This window comes from Coenobita brevimanus, unplaced genomic scaffold, assembly GCF_032717465.1.
Source record: "Coenobita brevimanus isolate Jiangsu-jjx unplaced genomic scaffold, ASM3271746v2 jjx.HiC_scaffold_1660, whole genome shotgun sequence".
Lineage (NCBI taxonomy): Eukaryota > Metazoa > Arthropoda > Malacostraca > Decapoda > Coenobitidae > Coenobita > Coenobita brevimanus.
In genome coordinates, this window is record NW_027642516.1 from 5,232 (window position 1) to 21,796 (window position 16,565).

General features: G+C 46.2%; 1 pseudogene; it reads left to right on the forward strand.

Moving 5' to 3' along the window:
- Positions 1 to 361: 361 nt before the first annotated feature.
- LOC145389631 (uncharacterized) lies at positions 362 to 7,857 on the forward strand (annotated as a pseudogene).
- Positions 7,858 to 16,565: the final 8,708 nt, after the last annotated feature.

The following is a 16,565-nucleotide window of genomic DNA, read 5'->3' on the forward strand; positions in this document are numbered from 1 at the left end:
TTCCCTTTATCATGGGTTATCACACAGCCTATTGGCTCGGGCCATTGCATTATTTTTTACAGCAAAGCCTCTGTAGCAATATTTTCCCTAATTTTTATCATTATGAGTGAAATTAAAAATAGTAATTATAACCTCGCTCCTAATATTTTGGAGCATCAGCATCTCATGTATTAGCGGAATAGCTACTTGAATGTTAAGGGTACTAAAGTTTAGAAACTTAAAAAATGCTCAGTAACCCCATGTTTTACATAGCACATGGTTACCCAGTTATTTCGTACGTAGGCCTGTATCTCTAACGGGATGAATACTGTAGTTCAACATTAATTTCTTCTAGAATTAACTTTGTGTGCATTGGTTTCAGGTGTTAGCAGCCCTGCTGGTGACAGCTTTGGCAACTCCCGTCCCAGATGATGATGATGACTGCGATAATGGCAATGGCTCCAGCTCCAGCTCGGCCTCTGTGAGCTACAAGTATAGCAGTGGTATCAGGAGATGCCACTGGGTCCCAGCGGGCTGTTTGGACATCTGCCCCAGTAGTTACTCATTACACATCCATGTCCATGCTGTACCAGCAGTTACTCACTACACAGCCACCTACTCTGCAGCACCAGTTGGGCCAACCCCAGAGGTTCAGATGGCTACTGCTGAGTTCATGGCTGCCTGGAACAAGGCTGCTGCCAGGGCTTCCAGGATCCAGCATGTACTGGTTAAGACTGCTCCAACTGGTGCCTACACAATCCAGATGCCAACACAAGTCAGGGAGACTGAAGAAGTACGGAAGGCCACAGCTGAGTTTATGGCTGCAGCGTGGAATGCTGCTGCTCAGCCGTGCCACTGTTGTGCAGCAGGCTACCTACTCAGTTCCTAAACCAGTTCTAGCCAACTGCTGATGTTCAGAAAGCTACCGCTGAGTTCATGGCCGCCTGGTCAGAAGCTGCTGCCCGTCAAGCTTCTGCTCTTCAAGTGGCCGTATCCCCATACTGCAACCCCATACACTGGTGCCCCATCGACCGGTGCAGCCTACTAAGCGGAAGTTCAACGTGCTGAGCATCCGAGTTCTTGGCAGCCTGGAGAGAAGCTGCCTCACGGGTAACTTCCATCCAGCCTACATCATCTACCAAGTTGCTGGTGCCCCCAGCTTAGAGGCCCCCAGGATTGTTGATGGTGTTCCTCAGTTTACCATTGCTCAAGAGAAGGCAACTGCTGAGTTCCATGAAGGTTTGGAGAGCTGCTGCTGCTGCTGCTGAAGCTGCCCCTGATGTTAATATTATTATGGGACCTGGTGCCAGACCTGCACCTGCAACATATGCTGCTCCTGCTGCTGCCCCAGCTCCAATCTCCTATGCTGCTGCACCCTACCCCTGTTGGGCCAACCCCCAGAGGTTCAGAAGGCTACTGCTGAGTTCATGGCTGCCTGGAACAAGGCTGCTGCCAGGGCTTCCAGGATCCAACATGTAAATTGGTTAAGACTGCTCCAACTGGTGCCTACAATAACTCAGGCGCCAACATGAAAATGAGGTACGAGAGACTGATAGCAGTGGGAAGGCTTACAGCTGAGTTTATGGCTGCATGGAATGCTGCTGCTCGCCGTGCCAGTGTTGTGGAACATGCTACCTACTCTATTCCTTCAGCCAGTGTCTAGCCAACTGCTGATGTTCAGAAAGCTACCGCTGAGTTCATGGCTGCTCTGGGAAGCTGCTGCCCGTCGAGCTTCTACTCTTTCGTGCTGCTGTCTCCTATACTGCGACCCCATACACTGGTGCCCCACAACCGGTGCAGCCCACTGCAGAAGTTCGAAGCGTGGCTTACATCCTGGAGTTCTTGGCAGCCTTGGAGAGAAGCTGCTTCCACGAGTAACTTCCATCCAGCTCTACCATCTACAGAGTTGCTGGTGCCCCCAGCACATGAGACCCCCAGGATTGTTGATGGTGTTCCCTCAGTTTACCATTGCTCAAGAGAAGTGCAACTGCTGCGTTCATGAAGATTTGGAGAGCTGCTGCTGCTGCTGCTGAAGCCGCCCCTGATGTTAGCGACATCATCATGGGAGCTGGTGCGGCTCCTTCCAGACCTGCACCAGTTGCTTATGCTGCTCCTGCTCCTGCCCCAGCCCCAGCTCCAATCTCCTACGCTAAGCTGCACCCTCTACCCCTGTTGGGGCCAACCCCAGAGGTTCAGAAGGCTACTGCTGAGTTCATGGCTGCCTGGAACAAGGCTGCTGCCAGGGCTTCCAGGATCCAACATGTACTGGTTAAGACTGCTCCAACTGGTGCCTACACAATCCAGGCGCCAACACAGGGTACGAGAGATCAGTGAAGCAGTGCGGAAGGCTACAGCTGAGTTTATGGCTGCATGTATGAATGCTGCTGCTCGGCCGTGCCATGTGTTGTGGAACATGCTACCTACTCTATTCCTCAGCCAGTTCAGCCAATCTGCTGATGTCTGTGAAAGCTACCGCTGAGTTCATGGCTGCCTGGGAAGCTGCTGCCCGTCGAGCTTCTACTCTTCGTGCTGCTGTCTCCTATACTGCGACCCCATACACTGGTGCCCCACGACCGGTGCAGCCTACTGCGGAGGTTCAGCGTGCTACATCTGAGTTCTTGGCAGCCTGGAGAGACGCTGCTTCACGAGTAACTTCTATCCAGCCTACCATCTACAAAGTTGCTGGTGCCCCCAGCACAGAGACCCCCAGGATTGTTGATGGTGTTCCTCAGTTTACCATTGCTCAAGAGAAGGCAACTGCTGAGTTCATGAAGATTTGGAGAGCTGCTGCTGCTGCTGCTGAAGCCGCCCCTGATGTTAACATCATCATGGGAGCCAGTGCTAGGGCTCCTTCCAGACCTGCACCAGTTGCTTATGCTGCTCCTGCTCCTGCCCCAGCCCCAGCTCCAATCTCCTATGCTGCTGCACCCTCTACCCCTGTTGGGCCAACCCCAGAGGTTCAGAAAGCTACTGCTGAGTTCATGGCTGCCTGGAACAAGGCTGCTGCCAGGGCTTCCAGGATCCAACATGTACTGGTTAAGACTGCTCCAACTGGTGCCTACACAATCCAGGCGCCAACACAGGTACGAGAGACTGAAGCAGTACGGAAGGCCACAGCTGAGTTTATGGCTGCATGGAATGCTGCTGCTCGCCGTGCCAGTGTTGTGGAACATGCTACCTACTCTATTCCTCAGCCAGTTCAGCCAACTGCTGATGTTCAGAAAGCCACCGCTGAGTTCATGGCTGCCTGGGAAGCTGCTGCCCGTCGAGCTTCTACTCTTCGTGCTGCTGTCTCCTATACTGCGACCCCATACACTGGTGCCCCACGACCGGTGCAGCCCACTGCGGAAGTTCAGCGTGCTACATCCGAGTTCTTGGCAGCCTGGAGAGAAGCTGCTTCACGAGTAACTTCCATCCAGCCTACCATCTACAGAGTTGCTGGTGCCCCCAGCACAGAGACCCCCAGGATTGTTGATGGTGTTCCTCAGTTTACCATTGCTCAAGAGAAGGCAACTGCGGCGTTCATGAAGGTTTGGAGAGCTGCTGCCGCTGCTGCTGAAGCTGCCCCTGATGTTAATATTATTATGGGACCTGGTGCCAGACCTGCACCTGTAACATATGCTGCTCCTGCCCCAGCCCCAGCTCCAATCTCCTATGCTGCTGCACCCTCTACCCCTGTTGGGCCAACCCCAGAGGTTCAGAAGGCTACAGCTGAGTTCATGGCTGCCTGGAATGCTGCAGCTCAGAGGGCATCAAAAATTGTTACTCAGTACAAAGCCCCTGTACAAGTAGGAGAGACTGATGCAGTACGGAAGGCCACAGCTGAGTTTATGGCTGCTTGGAATGCTGCAGCTCGTCGAGGTGGTGTTGTTGAACATGCTGTTGCCTCTCTACCAACTCAGGTTGGCTACACTGCGGAAGTTAAGAAAGCTACAGCTGAATTTATGGCTGCATGGCATGCAGCTGCTGAGCGTGCCTCCTCCATCCATTCAGCCACTGTTTATAGTGCTCCACAGCCAGTAAGACCTACTGCTGATGTACAGAAAGCTACAGCTGAATTCATGGCTTTGTGGAATAAGGCTGCTGCCCGTGTCCTCTAAAATTGAGACAACTCTTACAGCATGGCTGGAGCTGCTCCCGTGGACATATCCAGGTGTTCCCCCAAACCTGTGGAAAGATACTCCTGAGGTGAAGGGCAGCTAGGCATCCTTCATGGCAAAATTCTAGAGCAGCCCAGGCTGCGGCCACACGTAAAGCTGCTGCTACTGTGCGAGGTGTTGCGCCAGTACCGACAACACTTCCAGTCCATCACATTACATACAAAGTCAGTGCACCCACCCACCTATTCCGTCACTGACCGCATCTTTGCTCCTGTTCCAGGCCTTCCTCTTACCTGTGGGTGCTTTGTTTAAAGCCTGTGTTGGATAGTTGCTGCCACCGATGGAATAATATCTTTTAGAATATTTACTTTTTGGGGTGTAAATAAAGGGATAGCAATTTTGGAAATGCCATTAATTTTTTTCTTGACATCCCTCATACCAGGTATAATTTGAAATGCATTATCAAGCTTGATTATAAAAATAATTACTGTACCTGACAATTAAAATCACTAAAGCCCTTCTGATATCAGCTTAGTTATGTACCATGAACCATCCTTCATTTTTTTCCCAAGATGCTTAACGGCAGCATTGATCAACCAGTAATGTTTAGTGCTCAATAATGCATTTTGATTTTTTATACCAAAGACGTTTATAGCCTTCCATTTGCAGTAGCATTGAAGGTCTTGGAGCTAATCAGAATCACTGGGGTAATTTCTTACGTTTTGAAAAGTACTGCCTCTGGTGAATACTGTTAATCTTAATCTGGTCAGTAACAGACTTAAAGATACTAGTCAAGCAGTTATTGAAATGTGCTGTAAACCCATAATCCTGCAGTAGCAAAAAATTACCCCTTTGGCTGCAAAGATTTCTTTTATTGTAATCTGATATTAGCCGTAATACCTAACACTCCATTCCATATTCGGGCTTCTCAAGAGGAAAAAATTCTTTTAGTGCAAAATGAGCTTGTAAAAAGCATATTAACGGTATCGATGTATAGAGTATGAAAATGTTCTGAAGCCTTTTGAGAATTGGTGTAATGCCATGGTTTAAAGTCAGTCTGTATATTTTCTTTATATCCCAGGTCAATATATATGTATACATACACACCTGTATACATGTATTATTTATCTTGTATTTTTAAAGTGTCTATATGTTTATCTGCAATGGAAGTTAAGAGGGGAAGGGTTGCCGGAAATTTTTGTGTGGTTTAAAGTTGGTAAAATGGTGCCCCTAATGGACTAAGTTTGAATTAGCCATCAACATGGAGGAACTTTGGGGCCAGTTACCACTGACTAATTTGCAGTAAGTTGAGTGGGGTGGTAGCGGTGGATAGGCTAAGCAGTGTTGTGTGGATGAGGTTGGGCAGGGTGGGTGGGCGGGTAGTAGAAAAGTAGGCCTATGGGGAATAGGTAGGTGGTGCTGGGAAAGTAGGTCTATGGGAATAGGTGGGTGGTAGTGGGAAAATAGGTGCATGGGTGGGATGGGTAGGTGGGTGGGTAATGGGGAATAATTGGATGGGTAATGGGAAGATGGGTTCATGGGAAATAGGGTTGTGGGAAAATAGGTCTGTGGGGAATAGGGGGGTGGGTAGTGGGGAAATAAGTTCATGTTGAATGAGGTGTTGTGGGAAAATAGATCTATGGGAATATGTGGGTGGGTAGTGGGATAATAGGTCCATGGGGAATGGGGTGAGTTGTGGTCTATGGGTAATAGGGGGGATGGGTAGTGGGGAAATGGGTTCATGGGAAATAGGGAGGTTGGTTGTGGGAAAATAAGTCCATGGGAAATAGGGGGTTCCTAGTGGAAAAATAGGTCCATGTGGGATAAGGTGGGTGGCTAAGAAGGGCAGCTTGGTGGGTAGTGGGAAAATAGGTGCATAGTTACAGAATAGGTGGGTGGGTAGACAATACGAAATTAGGTCCATGGAGTGAGTAGGTCCATGGGGAATATGTCTCTTGGGATCTCAAGATCATCTTCCACAGGGGGTAGCTCCCTCAGAGTCCCGAGGGGGGGCGCGGTAGCACAGTGGTAGCGCGCCGGACTCTTAATCGGGGGGGACGCGAGTTCGAGCGTAGTTCGAGCCTCTGCCTGGGCTGAATACTCGTGTTGTGAGTGGTAGTATAGCCTGCCTCGTAACGTTCTGGGTCCAGCGGGGCTATATAGTCCAATACAGGGCTTAGCTCGGGGGAACTCCATTTCTCCCATTTTTTTCCCTCAGAGTCCCAAGGAAATACCTGTAGGCCTGGACATTTCTCCCCTGCCAGTACTGGGCATTTTGCTAGTATACGCATATAAATGTACGTGGTCTGTCAAAAAAGGAAACAAACTTTTTAAATAGAACGCTAATGAACTGACAGTGTGCTTGCGACGGGAGCGCAGTGTAGCAGCAACTTTGACATTTAATCCAGCACTATAGTTGCAGTGCACGACTCTGACATTGCTATTATCGTACCTTGGCAACCTACCACGGTTATATTATACACGATTTTGTGTATAATATAAGTGTGTGATTCATGTATAACAATATGATTCGTGTATAATATGATACGAAATCGGAAGCACTGTTGACAAGTACATTGCCAGGGTATGATAATGACAACATCAGAGTCGTGCACCGCGACTATAGCTGTTTCACGCCACATCACAGTCATTGAGGAACACATGCTTGAGTGAATGTGTGTTTAGTGCACTTGACAATTTGTTGCAAGTTGAACAATGAAGGATCTTGAGCAATGTGTTTGCATGGAATTCTGTTTCAAATTGGAAAAAACTTTTAGCTGTGGAGACTTTTCAGATGTTGCAACAGTCGTATGGGGAGGATTGTTTGAGCCATACGCAATGTCAGGTTGTTCCAGTGGTTCAGATTAGGAAGAACATCCATCAAATATTATCCCAAATCTGGATGGTCTTCCACATCAGGAGGCAAGTCATGTTGAGAAAGTGCATGCTGTGATCTATGAATACACGTATTGTCACCTGACTGTCCATGAGGTGTCCAAGAAAGTAGGCATCTGAAGTTTGTCCCACGTGATTTAACCGAGACACTGAAGATGCATCGTGTTGCCGCAGAATTCGTCTCACGTCTGCTTACAGATAAGCAAAAAGAGAACCCTTTCAAAGTCAGACAGGAGTTGTCTGAGTGTTGGTGAAAACTTCTTGAATACTTTCATAACAGGTGATGAAATGTGGGTGTATGGCTACATGTCGAAACTAAGATAGTCATCACAGCACCATCTCTGAAAACGCATTCCAGAACTGGAAAAACGTTGGGAATGTTGCATGAACAGTGGAGGATAGTATTTTGAAGAAGACAAACATGATTAAGTTGTAAATAAAGCAATAAGTTCTTTGAAAAGTTCGCTTTCTTTTTGGACAGATAATCCTAAGTTTGCATCTGTCTGTATTACAAATTTTGTGCTGAGCATCAAGCACAAACAGTTAGATACCAACACAGTAAGAGTTTTTAAAAGACCCTTTGAAGTGTTTTCTAAGCTGCTGCTGCTGCTGCCCCCCCACCCCACCATCAGATGTTGCGTTGTAGCTGTGTTGGGGGGGAGGAATCTCCTACAGCTGGGTAATGAGAAATTTCAGCACTTTTGATGATAATGATCAATGGACCTGAGTCACAGTACAACCAGGCAAATATTTCTCGGAATAGTAGTGGTATTTGCTATTAATGGGGGTATTTCTTGCCATTTTTAGAGGGGGGTACGGTGGCTCTGAGGTAGAGCGTCAAGCTCGTGGTCCGGCGGGTCGTGAGTTCAAGTCTCGCCCGTGAGTGCCATGCCAGGAGTGGTAGTGTGCTCCTGTAACCTAGCGAGGCTATATGGCCTTAGTTGCCTAGCTCGGGAATTAAAATCCTTTTTAGTTTTATCATTATTATTGCCATTTTTAGAGTTTTAGTGAAACTACAGAGGGGTCAGAGGCCTTGTGTTTATATATACAGTAATGTCTCACTATAGGATGAGCATAGATCAAACAAAAACCCATTGCTTAGCGATTTAAAGAGAAAAAAAAAAAAGCCACCCACCTGAAGCATGTCCTAGGCAGGTCTGAGTCGTCACCATGGGTCCACCATGAGGCTGGAGTACAGCTGGAGGTCCTGGACGGTCAATGCATGTCCTCAAGAGGAGATGAAAAGAGATGGGAAGGGCGAAGCAGTGGGGCTGAGGGAGAGCGTGGCTGAGGGGCAGTGTACATCATTTGTGCCAGATGGTGTTGAAAACGAGACAGATATGACAGAGGCAGGATATTGGCTGGTAATGTTAAAACAACTTCAAGTGAAAAAAAATTAAAAATGAGTGAAACATTTAAGCAAGGACTAGCTATAGCCATGTAAATCCGTCCAGACATAGCTTGGTGAGGAAGATCTAGATTTTCTTCTGTGCCATGTATCTGCAGCTGCGTTATTACAACAATGCATGGTGATGGAGATGTATGCCTTCACATGGTGGCACCGGTATAAGTGGACGGCGAAGCTCTACAGTAAATGAATGTCCTCCAACTATTTCCTTGTCCCGTAAAAGGGGGATGGTGAGTTGCAGGAGGAAGAAATTTCCACCTGCAGTCCACCGGGTTCGCATTGCTGATTAACCTGGGGCTACTACCACTACAATGACACAGTATAAGTCAAAATTTGTGGCTAATGAAAGTCTGTAACTGCCTGCATTTCTGTAACCATCCTCAGAAATACCCCATGAAGATGTGGTTTTCCTCTGTATCTAAGACTCAGTATGTCAGACAATTAAATTAATAACTTGAGCTCAGTGAAGTATCTCTCCATCAGTAGTTATCCTTATACATACCCTGTTGAGGAAGATGTGCATTTTCTGCTCTGTATGTCTTTTTATGCATTTTAACAAGCTTATTGTATTATTAATTAAATGTATAACATGACAGAAAAATTATGCTTGTTGGTTATGTGTTTGCCAATATTATCCATCTGCATTCATCCACAGACTTACCCTGGTGAGGAAGATGTGCATTTCCTGCTCTATGATGCATCTTTACCCATCTTACCAGTATCAGATGGCAAGGTGGCATTAGGGAGGATAGGGACAAGAGGTGTATGCTTCAACTAGTATCCAGGCAGGAACTCCTTGGCTTCTGGCGCTCAACCCAACTCATCGCCAGGTTACGGAAAATAACCCTCCGCCAAAAGGCAGAATTCAAGGTAAACAGTCTTGCATGTTGGTATCAGGATTGGGATATCTCTAGACTTCTGTTCCAGCTAATGTCAGATGATTTTATTCAGCATAGTCATAATGAGCCTGGGAATGTGCACTATAATTTTTTCACATTAAATTTGGCCTAGAATTTTTTACTTTGCAGCATATTTCACGTAGTTCAGATCCGGAAAAAGACATGCTACAGCCCTACATCCTTTTCATAGCACTTCTTCATGACTAGCAACGTATTTCAGTGTTAATCTTTGTTACAACTCCGCATTCAGGGTGGAGAGATGGCTGTTTTAGGGCCAAGTTAGAGTAAAAGAAGTACAGTAGGCTCGCACAGTGCGCGAGAGATTGGGCGGTCCACGACCTCGCGTACTGGGAATACATAATCTCATGGGAATAAATACATATGGGTGGTACCCCCTCATACCTGGACATTTTTTGACCCTTAGAGACATAATAAAGATCATATTTTTCAGACATTGTAATAAAGCTATAGCTACAATAACAAAAATATGGGTAGTCACCTTAACAACAGTAGACAACAGGCCTGATGACCTTAACCGCGGGGCGTCACTTTCGTGACGCTTGGGCGCAATGGATCATACCGCGGGGCGTCACTTTTGTGATTCTGTGTTATTTTGAATTATCCCGGACTTTCAAGTGGTGGCTTGTATCATCTATCAGTACTGCCAATGTCCAACACTAGTCAGCACTCCAGATCTCATCTGTACTCCCATCCATTGTTGACATTTTAGTGATTTTCCCCCCTTCCTGACTCCCCTCCCTACCTGCCCTCCATTACCCTGTCCTCTCACCTCCCAGGCCGCGCTGCGCTAAGCAAATTTCCCCTGGATTTTTCCACAGATTTCATCCATTGAAATAAGCCCTATGCCTGATACTTATACAAAATAACATATACCAAAAAAAAATAAGGTAAGTGATAGTGGTATACACCAGGAATTGGCTAATTATCACCTGACAACACCTCACGTGCATTCATTCGCTACATTACCACGGTAATTTCCCCTTTGAATTATGCCTTGTAATCTATGTCTGTAATAAAAATATATATCAGAAAGGAAGGGAGAAGCCTAAGGTGACATTTACATTCACCTGGAACTACCTATTTCTTTATGTATTGCCGAGATTTTCTACCAATAATTTATTAGCATGTAAGTTAGCAGCTGTCATCCTCAGTGTCATTGTCAACCCTTGCCTTCTCAGATAAGCCGCGGCATTTAGTTCCTTGTCCTCGCTGTGGTCATGACATGTCGCACTCGTGCCCCGCCATTTCTGCCGCTTCTGCGCCCATTGCAAAGGGCCCCATGACCTCTACACCGAGAAAAAGTTGTGAGGGAAGCAGGAAAGGACTAAGTGACTCTGCAGTGGAACGTGGACTAGTGGAATTGTCTATGGTGATGATGGATAGTGATTTTGACCCTTCGGGTGAATCGTGTGATGAGCCGGGTGAGGAAATCGTTCCAGAAAGTGCTAGTATGAGTGCTTCAGTGTCGGAAGTTATCCCTAGCTCCAAGGGAAAGGAGCCGTTAGTGCAGCAAGGGAAGGAATTTGGGAAGGGAGTGAAAAGGCGGCGTGTTAGCCCCAGAACAATGGTCCCGCGTGACCCAGCCCGCCATGAGTCCCGAGTTGATTCACCTCCCCGTTCCCCAAGCCCCACTTCACTCATTTCTTCCTCTTCGTCTGCTGAATTATCTCCGGAGTCTTCATCTTCAGAGTCACCACCAGCATCAACAGTGAAGGCAGGCCGTAGAGGAAGAGGTAAATCCCGGACCAGTAAAAGTAGAGTTGCTACTAGAGTAAGGGCTGCTAGTGCTGTATGGCAACTCAGGGTCAGTGCGAGTGACCTTGAACGGGGTAAATCTGCCTCACAGCCACCCACCACCCTCACCCACCCTACACCGCCATGACAGGGAATCCTGGACGCCTTCGCGTGGACGAAAGGGTCCGATTTTGTGCTAGAACATTTAGTTTTTGGTGAGAGTTCCTCAGGAGTACAGCCTGCCTTCACTCTTGACGATAATGCTGAGTTTGTGGACTTCCTTTTGGCCTTCCTAGATGACGAAGTCATGGAGCACATGTGATGAGACCAACAGGTATGAATCACAACGTGCTGCAAGTGGTACAGGTGCAGCCAAGATGCAACAGTGGTTCATGCTGGGAGTGCAGGAGCTGTATGTGTTCTTTGCCCTCATGCTTCTCATGCCACACTCAAAGAAGCATGAGTTGGAAGAATACTGGTCCATGGACCCCTTACTACCCTCACCCACCTTCAGTAAGTACCGTACATGGCCAGAGATCGCTTCCGGAACATCATGGGAAACCTGCACTTTGCCGACAACGATGTACCTTCCCAAACCGACCCACTCTGGAAGATCTGGGAGATTCTGAGCAGAATGAAGGATAAGTTTATGTCATTCTTCCACCCCTTTCAGAAGGTTGTCATTGACGAATCCTTGGTTTTGTTCAGAGGACGTCTTCGGTTTGTACAGTACATTCCAAGCAAACGCCATCGCTTTGGAATCAAGTTCTTTGTATTGTTCAACTGTAAGACGGGGTACATCCTTGACTTCGTCATTTATTCAGCCAGCACTGTCGATCTGGATAAAACACACCCCCTTGGCTTCTCAGGCTGTGTAGTGAAAATGCTCCTTGAAAAGTATTTTGTTGGGAATCATGTGCTGTATACAGACATATATTATACAACACCGAAACTTGCCAAATACCTTTCAGAGCGCGGCATTGGCTCCTACGGCACTGTCAAAAGTAATCGTGCCCACTTCCCTAAATTCACAGAGGCAGGAACCTCGCAGCGAGGAGACGTGCACCTACGCAAGTCTGAGAAGATGCTGGCAATACAGTGGCATGACAAGAGGGTCGTGCACATGCTCACCACCGTACATAAGGGGGAAATGACAAACAGTGGGAAGGTCGACCGTAGGATAGGCAAACCTGTGATGAAACCTGATGCTGTGTTAGACTACAATATCAACATGCGACTGGTGGACAAGTCCGACGTGATGATTGGTGAGATCAACTGCCTCAGGAAGAATACTAGGTGGTACAGGAAAGTTTTTCTGCATCTCATAGATATGACGATGCTGAACGCCTTCATCCTGTACAAGATGAAGGTCAAGCCACCCAAGTCCTTCTCCCTGAGGTTGTTCGCCAGGACTTGTGTTCAGCAGCTGGTGGAAAGATATGGTAGGGTGACAGCAGCAACTCCAAGGCGCCATCCAGTAACACTTCCCAACCGACTTGAGCAGAGGGCGTATATGGATCGGCACAGACTGGTGCTAATGCCTGCCACAGGCCAAAGGAAGGCTGCGATCCGCAGGTGTCAGGTGTGTGCACATACCTCCCGACGCACACCTGAGGACAAACGCACCTCTTGGCAGTGCACTGAGTGCCAGGTTCCCCTCTGTGTTACCTGCTTCTTTGATTACCACAGCCAGAAGCAGTTCTAAAAGTGCAAGTGGGAAAGGAGAGTAATGTGGAAATAACATGGAAATAGCAAGTGAAAGCAGTGGATGTTCAGTACATATGATTGAACAGTGTATTATAGTTTTATCTTGCTGAAAGTGACAGTGACTAACATAGTGTAAGTGAAATAGAAGGGTAAATATTGAAAATACAATAGAAAAAGTAAATAGTAATGTAAGTAACTAGTAATATAAGAATATGAGTACAAGTACTTTATGTTATAACAGTGAAAGTGAATCCGTGGCTCTCTACGTATTTTACTGAATGAAAAATTGAATGACTTCAGTGACAGTAAACTAATACTACTGAAGGAAACTTATGGAGAAAAACTCCAGATATATATAAGTGTGATATAGTAATAGAAATATAAAGTGTGCAGGGTTTTATGAATAATAAATGACAGAGTGCCAAGAGCGAACTAGCGCAAGTGCGAAGGTCATACGCGCTCGCAATTTTCATTGCTTTCACAGTGTTTTTTTTTTTTTTTTTTTTTTTTTTTTTATTTTTTTTTATATATATATATATATATATATATATATTAAAGTATGGATCCCAACCTTCTTGATAATCATAGAGTAGTGTTTATAGTGTTAATATCTGGCTGTGGTAATCATATTACGGGTTGTCGGGAAGTGTAAAGTGGAGACTTCGTTACCCAACTTCAGAGGTCTCCACAAGTCCTACGGTAACTGACGAAGGCTCAACAAACATTCCAGGAGAAAGCTGAAGGTATGTGCCATAAGCATATGTAATTTTAATATTCTAGGAATAATAACTGATTTTTGGCAAATATTTTTTGAGAGTCTGTCAGAGCCCGAATTACCCCGCGGGACACGTAGAACATTGGTAAACATGCCCGCGGTGTAAGGGTTAAATAACAGGGGTTCTGAGGCGCAGCAATACTTACAGCGCCGCACTCCCCACCGCAGCAATACTTCCCTCCACAGACTCCTCGAGGACCTTCCCCAGGAGCATCAAAGTCACTCACTTCGGCCATAAACCCTTCAAAGTCCAATGCTGGCACTTCTGACATTGCATCCTCTTCATCCTCAACAGGAACAGGAGCAGACGATGTCGCTGGTTCCGCAATTTCATCAACTTGAACCCACTCTATGTAGCTTGTTATGAGCGTCTGTCTTTTCCTGTTTATTTCTTCCCTGTGCCTGTCTGTGTACTGTCCCTCTTCAATAATCGCTCTAAATATCGCAGGATAGTCTCTCACGGCCAGCTCGTCGGTAGAGGCATGTGCACCAGACACTTTCACATAACGGAGTTCCTTGTGCTTGAGAAAACGGTCCAGCCATCCAACCGATGACCTGAAAGGTTTTTCCACTTTTAACCTGCGAGATGCTACCTTGTAAAAGAGCTGGGCTTGGTTCCAAGTAAATCTTCCATTCAGTGGAACACCTTCCTTTTCCTTCCTCATTATGAAGGTGGCAATATAGCGCTCCATTAGTATCATAGCACGATTTCCCACCAGCGAACGGCCGTCTAGGTCATAGGCACCGTACGTCTTCACTACAGCCTTTATGGCTTCACGGTTCTTCCACACAGTTCTCACTGTAGATTCAGCCAGTCCCAGGGCTCTCCCAATGGCAGTGTTTCCTTGACCCTCCTCCTTCATCTTAATGATCTTTAACTTGGTGGTGTGCGTCAGAAGTTTCTTAACTCTTGGGGTTGGAGCCATGGTGCAGCAAAGTACAGGCAAGGATGGAGCAGCACAAAAAACACCACACGTTGTACACGACAGGTTAGCTGTAGAGAGCGGATCCGCACAGTGCACGAGCCAGGACTGTTATGGCGCGCCTGCTTCCTTGTACCCCAAGCTGCGCAGTAGAATGCCCGGGAATTTCTGTGCATCAACATGACGACACGTGATGCGCTGTGTGAGGGGTGGTCGCGCACTAATAGAAAAAGGCATTTTTGAGCCAATCCTTGCCTCTGCCTCGCATTCTGTGCGGTAAACTCGCACATTCAGGAGTTTTTGGTTATGATTTTTGGTCACTCGCGCACAATGCGAATCGCGCACTGTATTGTACTATTAACTCAGTAGACAGGTCCAGATTAAGAAAAAAAATGTTGTAGGCATTTCGTGTTAAAAGTGGGCAGACAAGCTTCTTAAGTCAATTTGAGGGTGTTGAATCCGAAAAAATTGTCTGCCACCCTTTTTTTGGGTCTTGACCTTGAAAAATGAGAAAGAAAATGGCCGCCATTTTTTTCTGTAATTTGCCCCATAACATGGCTTATGTGCAATGTAGAGGTTGAACACTGTGTCAGTATGTTTATGATACCAAAGGATACACATATACCACCATATATGTGTGTGTGTGTGTGTATATATATATATATATATATATATATATATATATATATATATTCTTGCTCTGATATGTCTCAGTCTGTGCTTCTTAGTTGCCACCTCAGTCTATGATGTTTCTGCATGTCTCTTCTCCATATGCACATAAACATGCATCTGTGCAGGTCAGCTTAACTTTTTTGCAGCTACAATTGTGACTTAGACGTGCTTTGCGGCAGTTGCATGTGACAATTTCGTTGCACACACCTGGAATTGGAGGAAAAGTCATCAGCCTTGTCACCAAATCCTCGCTGACATAATCCAACCCATGTCTATTACTTGGGGTAGTTCTGGCGTAGCGATGTATGCTTGCTTCCATACTATGGTCTGGTAATGAGCATGTCGGATATGGAGCCTTGCTGCCACAGATGTTGGTGGCAGTGATTCTTGAGAATGTCCTTTACAGAAAAGTATAACACGTGCTTTATTTCAAGTGTCTGTATCATTTGGCAGTTTATACACGCAGCATATGAACCTCTTTGCAGGCTTGAATGCATCGTCTGTAGCATCTCTTGTGCTTAGGTCTGCTAAGAGCTGGTTGTGTGTTTGAAAGACTTTCCATGCTGATTTCTTGCCATGGTCTGCAAATTGTGAAACACTGTCACATCCACATATAGCATGGATTGGTAGCAAAGTTTTCAGTTGACCATTGGATAGCTTCTGGTGGATTTCATGGATGGGGATGTATTTTGACATCTTATAAGTTCCTACCTTCATCCGTAGCTGAGTGCATTGAATCTTCTCAAAATGTGCTGAAACAACCACTGTCTTAGCATCTGTGTGTGCAGTGAAGCACAAGGCACATCTGCTTCCTCATGTGTGACTTGTAGGAGTGATATGTCCATGCCTAGATCTGATGACCTCACAGCTGTAATCTCCGTGAATCCTCCAGCCACTACTACTGTTTTGGGTAGAACACATGAAGCATGTCTCATCAGCTGCTCAGAAAGAAAGTCTGCAAGATTTGCCTTATTTTCTCCAAGTGACAGAACATTGGTCCACTTATCTGGTAGAGAAACAGATCCATTTTCTGTTACCCTGCGTATCGGCCTAGTGCCTTGTGTTTGTTTTTTTTCTGGTGCCAGTCTTAATGGAGTTGCATTGGTATCTGTCGAATGTGACATCAGTCCTGTTAAAGTCTCTACCGATGTCAAAAACTGACTTCAGAAACACATCTGCATATTCACCAAAGATGGTTACACAATGGGACTTTCCAAGGGCCATCACAAGTGTTAGCTATCAATCACTAAGCAAGCCATACCGCTGAGCATCATTTGTGCTGAGGTTGAGATATCTTGAGTTAGTGCATATCCTAGGAGATATTTATTGCCTGTGTACAGACTTCCGTTTGTTGAAGCTAATGAAATTGGCACAGGCCTTAGTTCATGCTGCAGAATCAGCTCGAGATTTATTTGACGACCTGCCTTATGAGCTGTTACAAGTCGCTGTAGA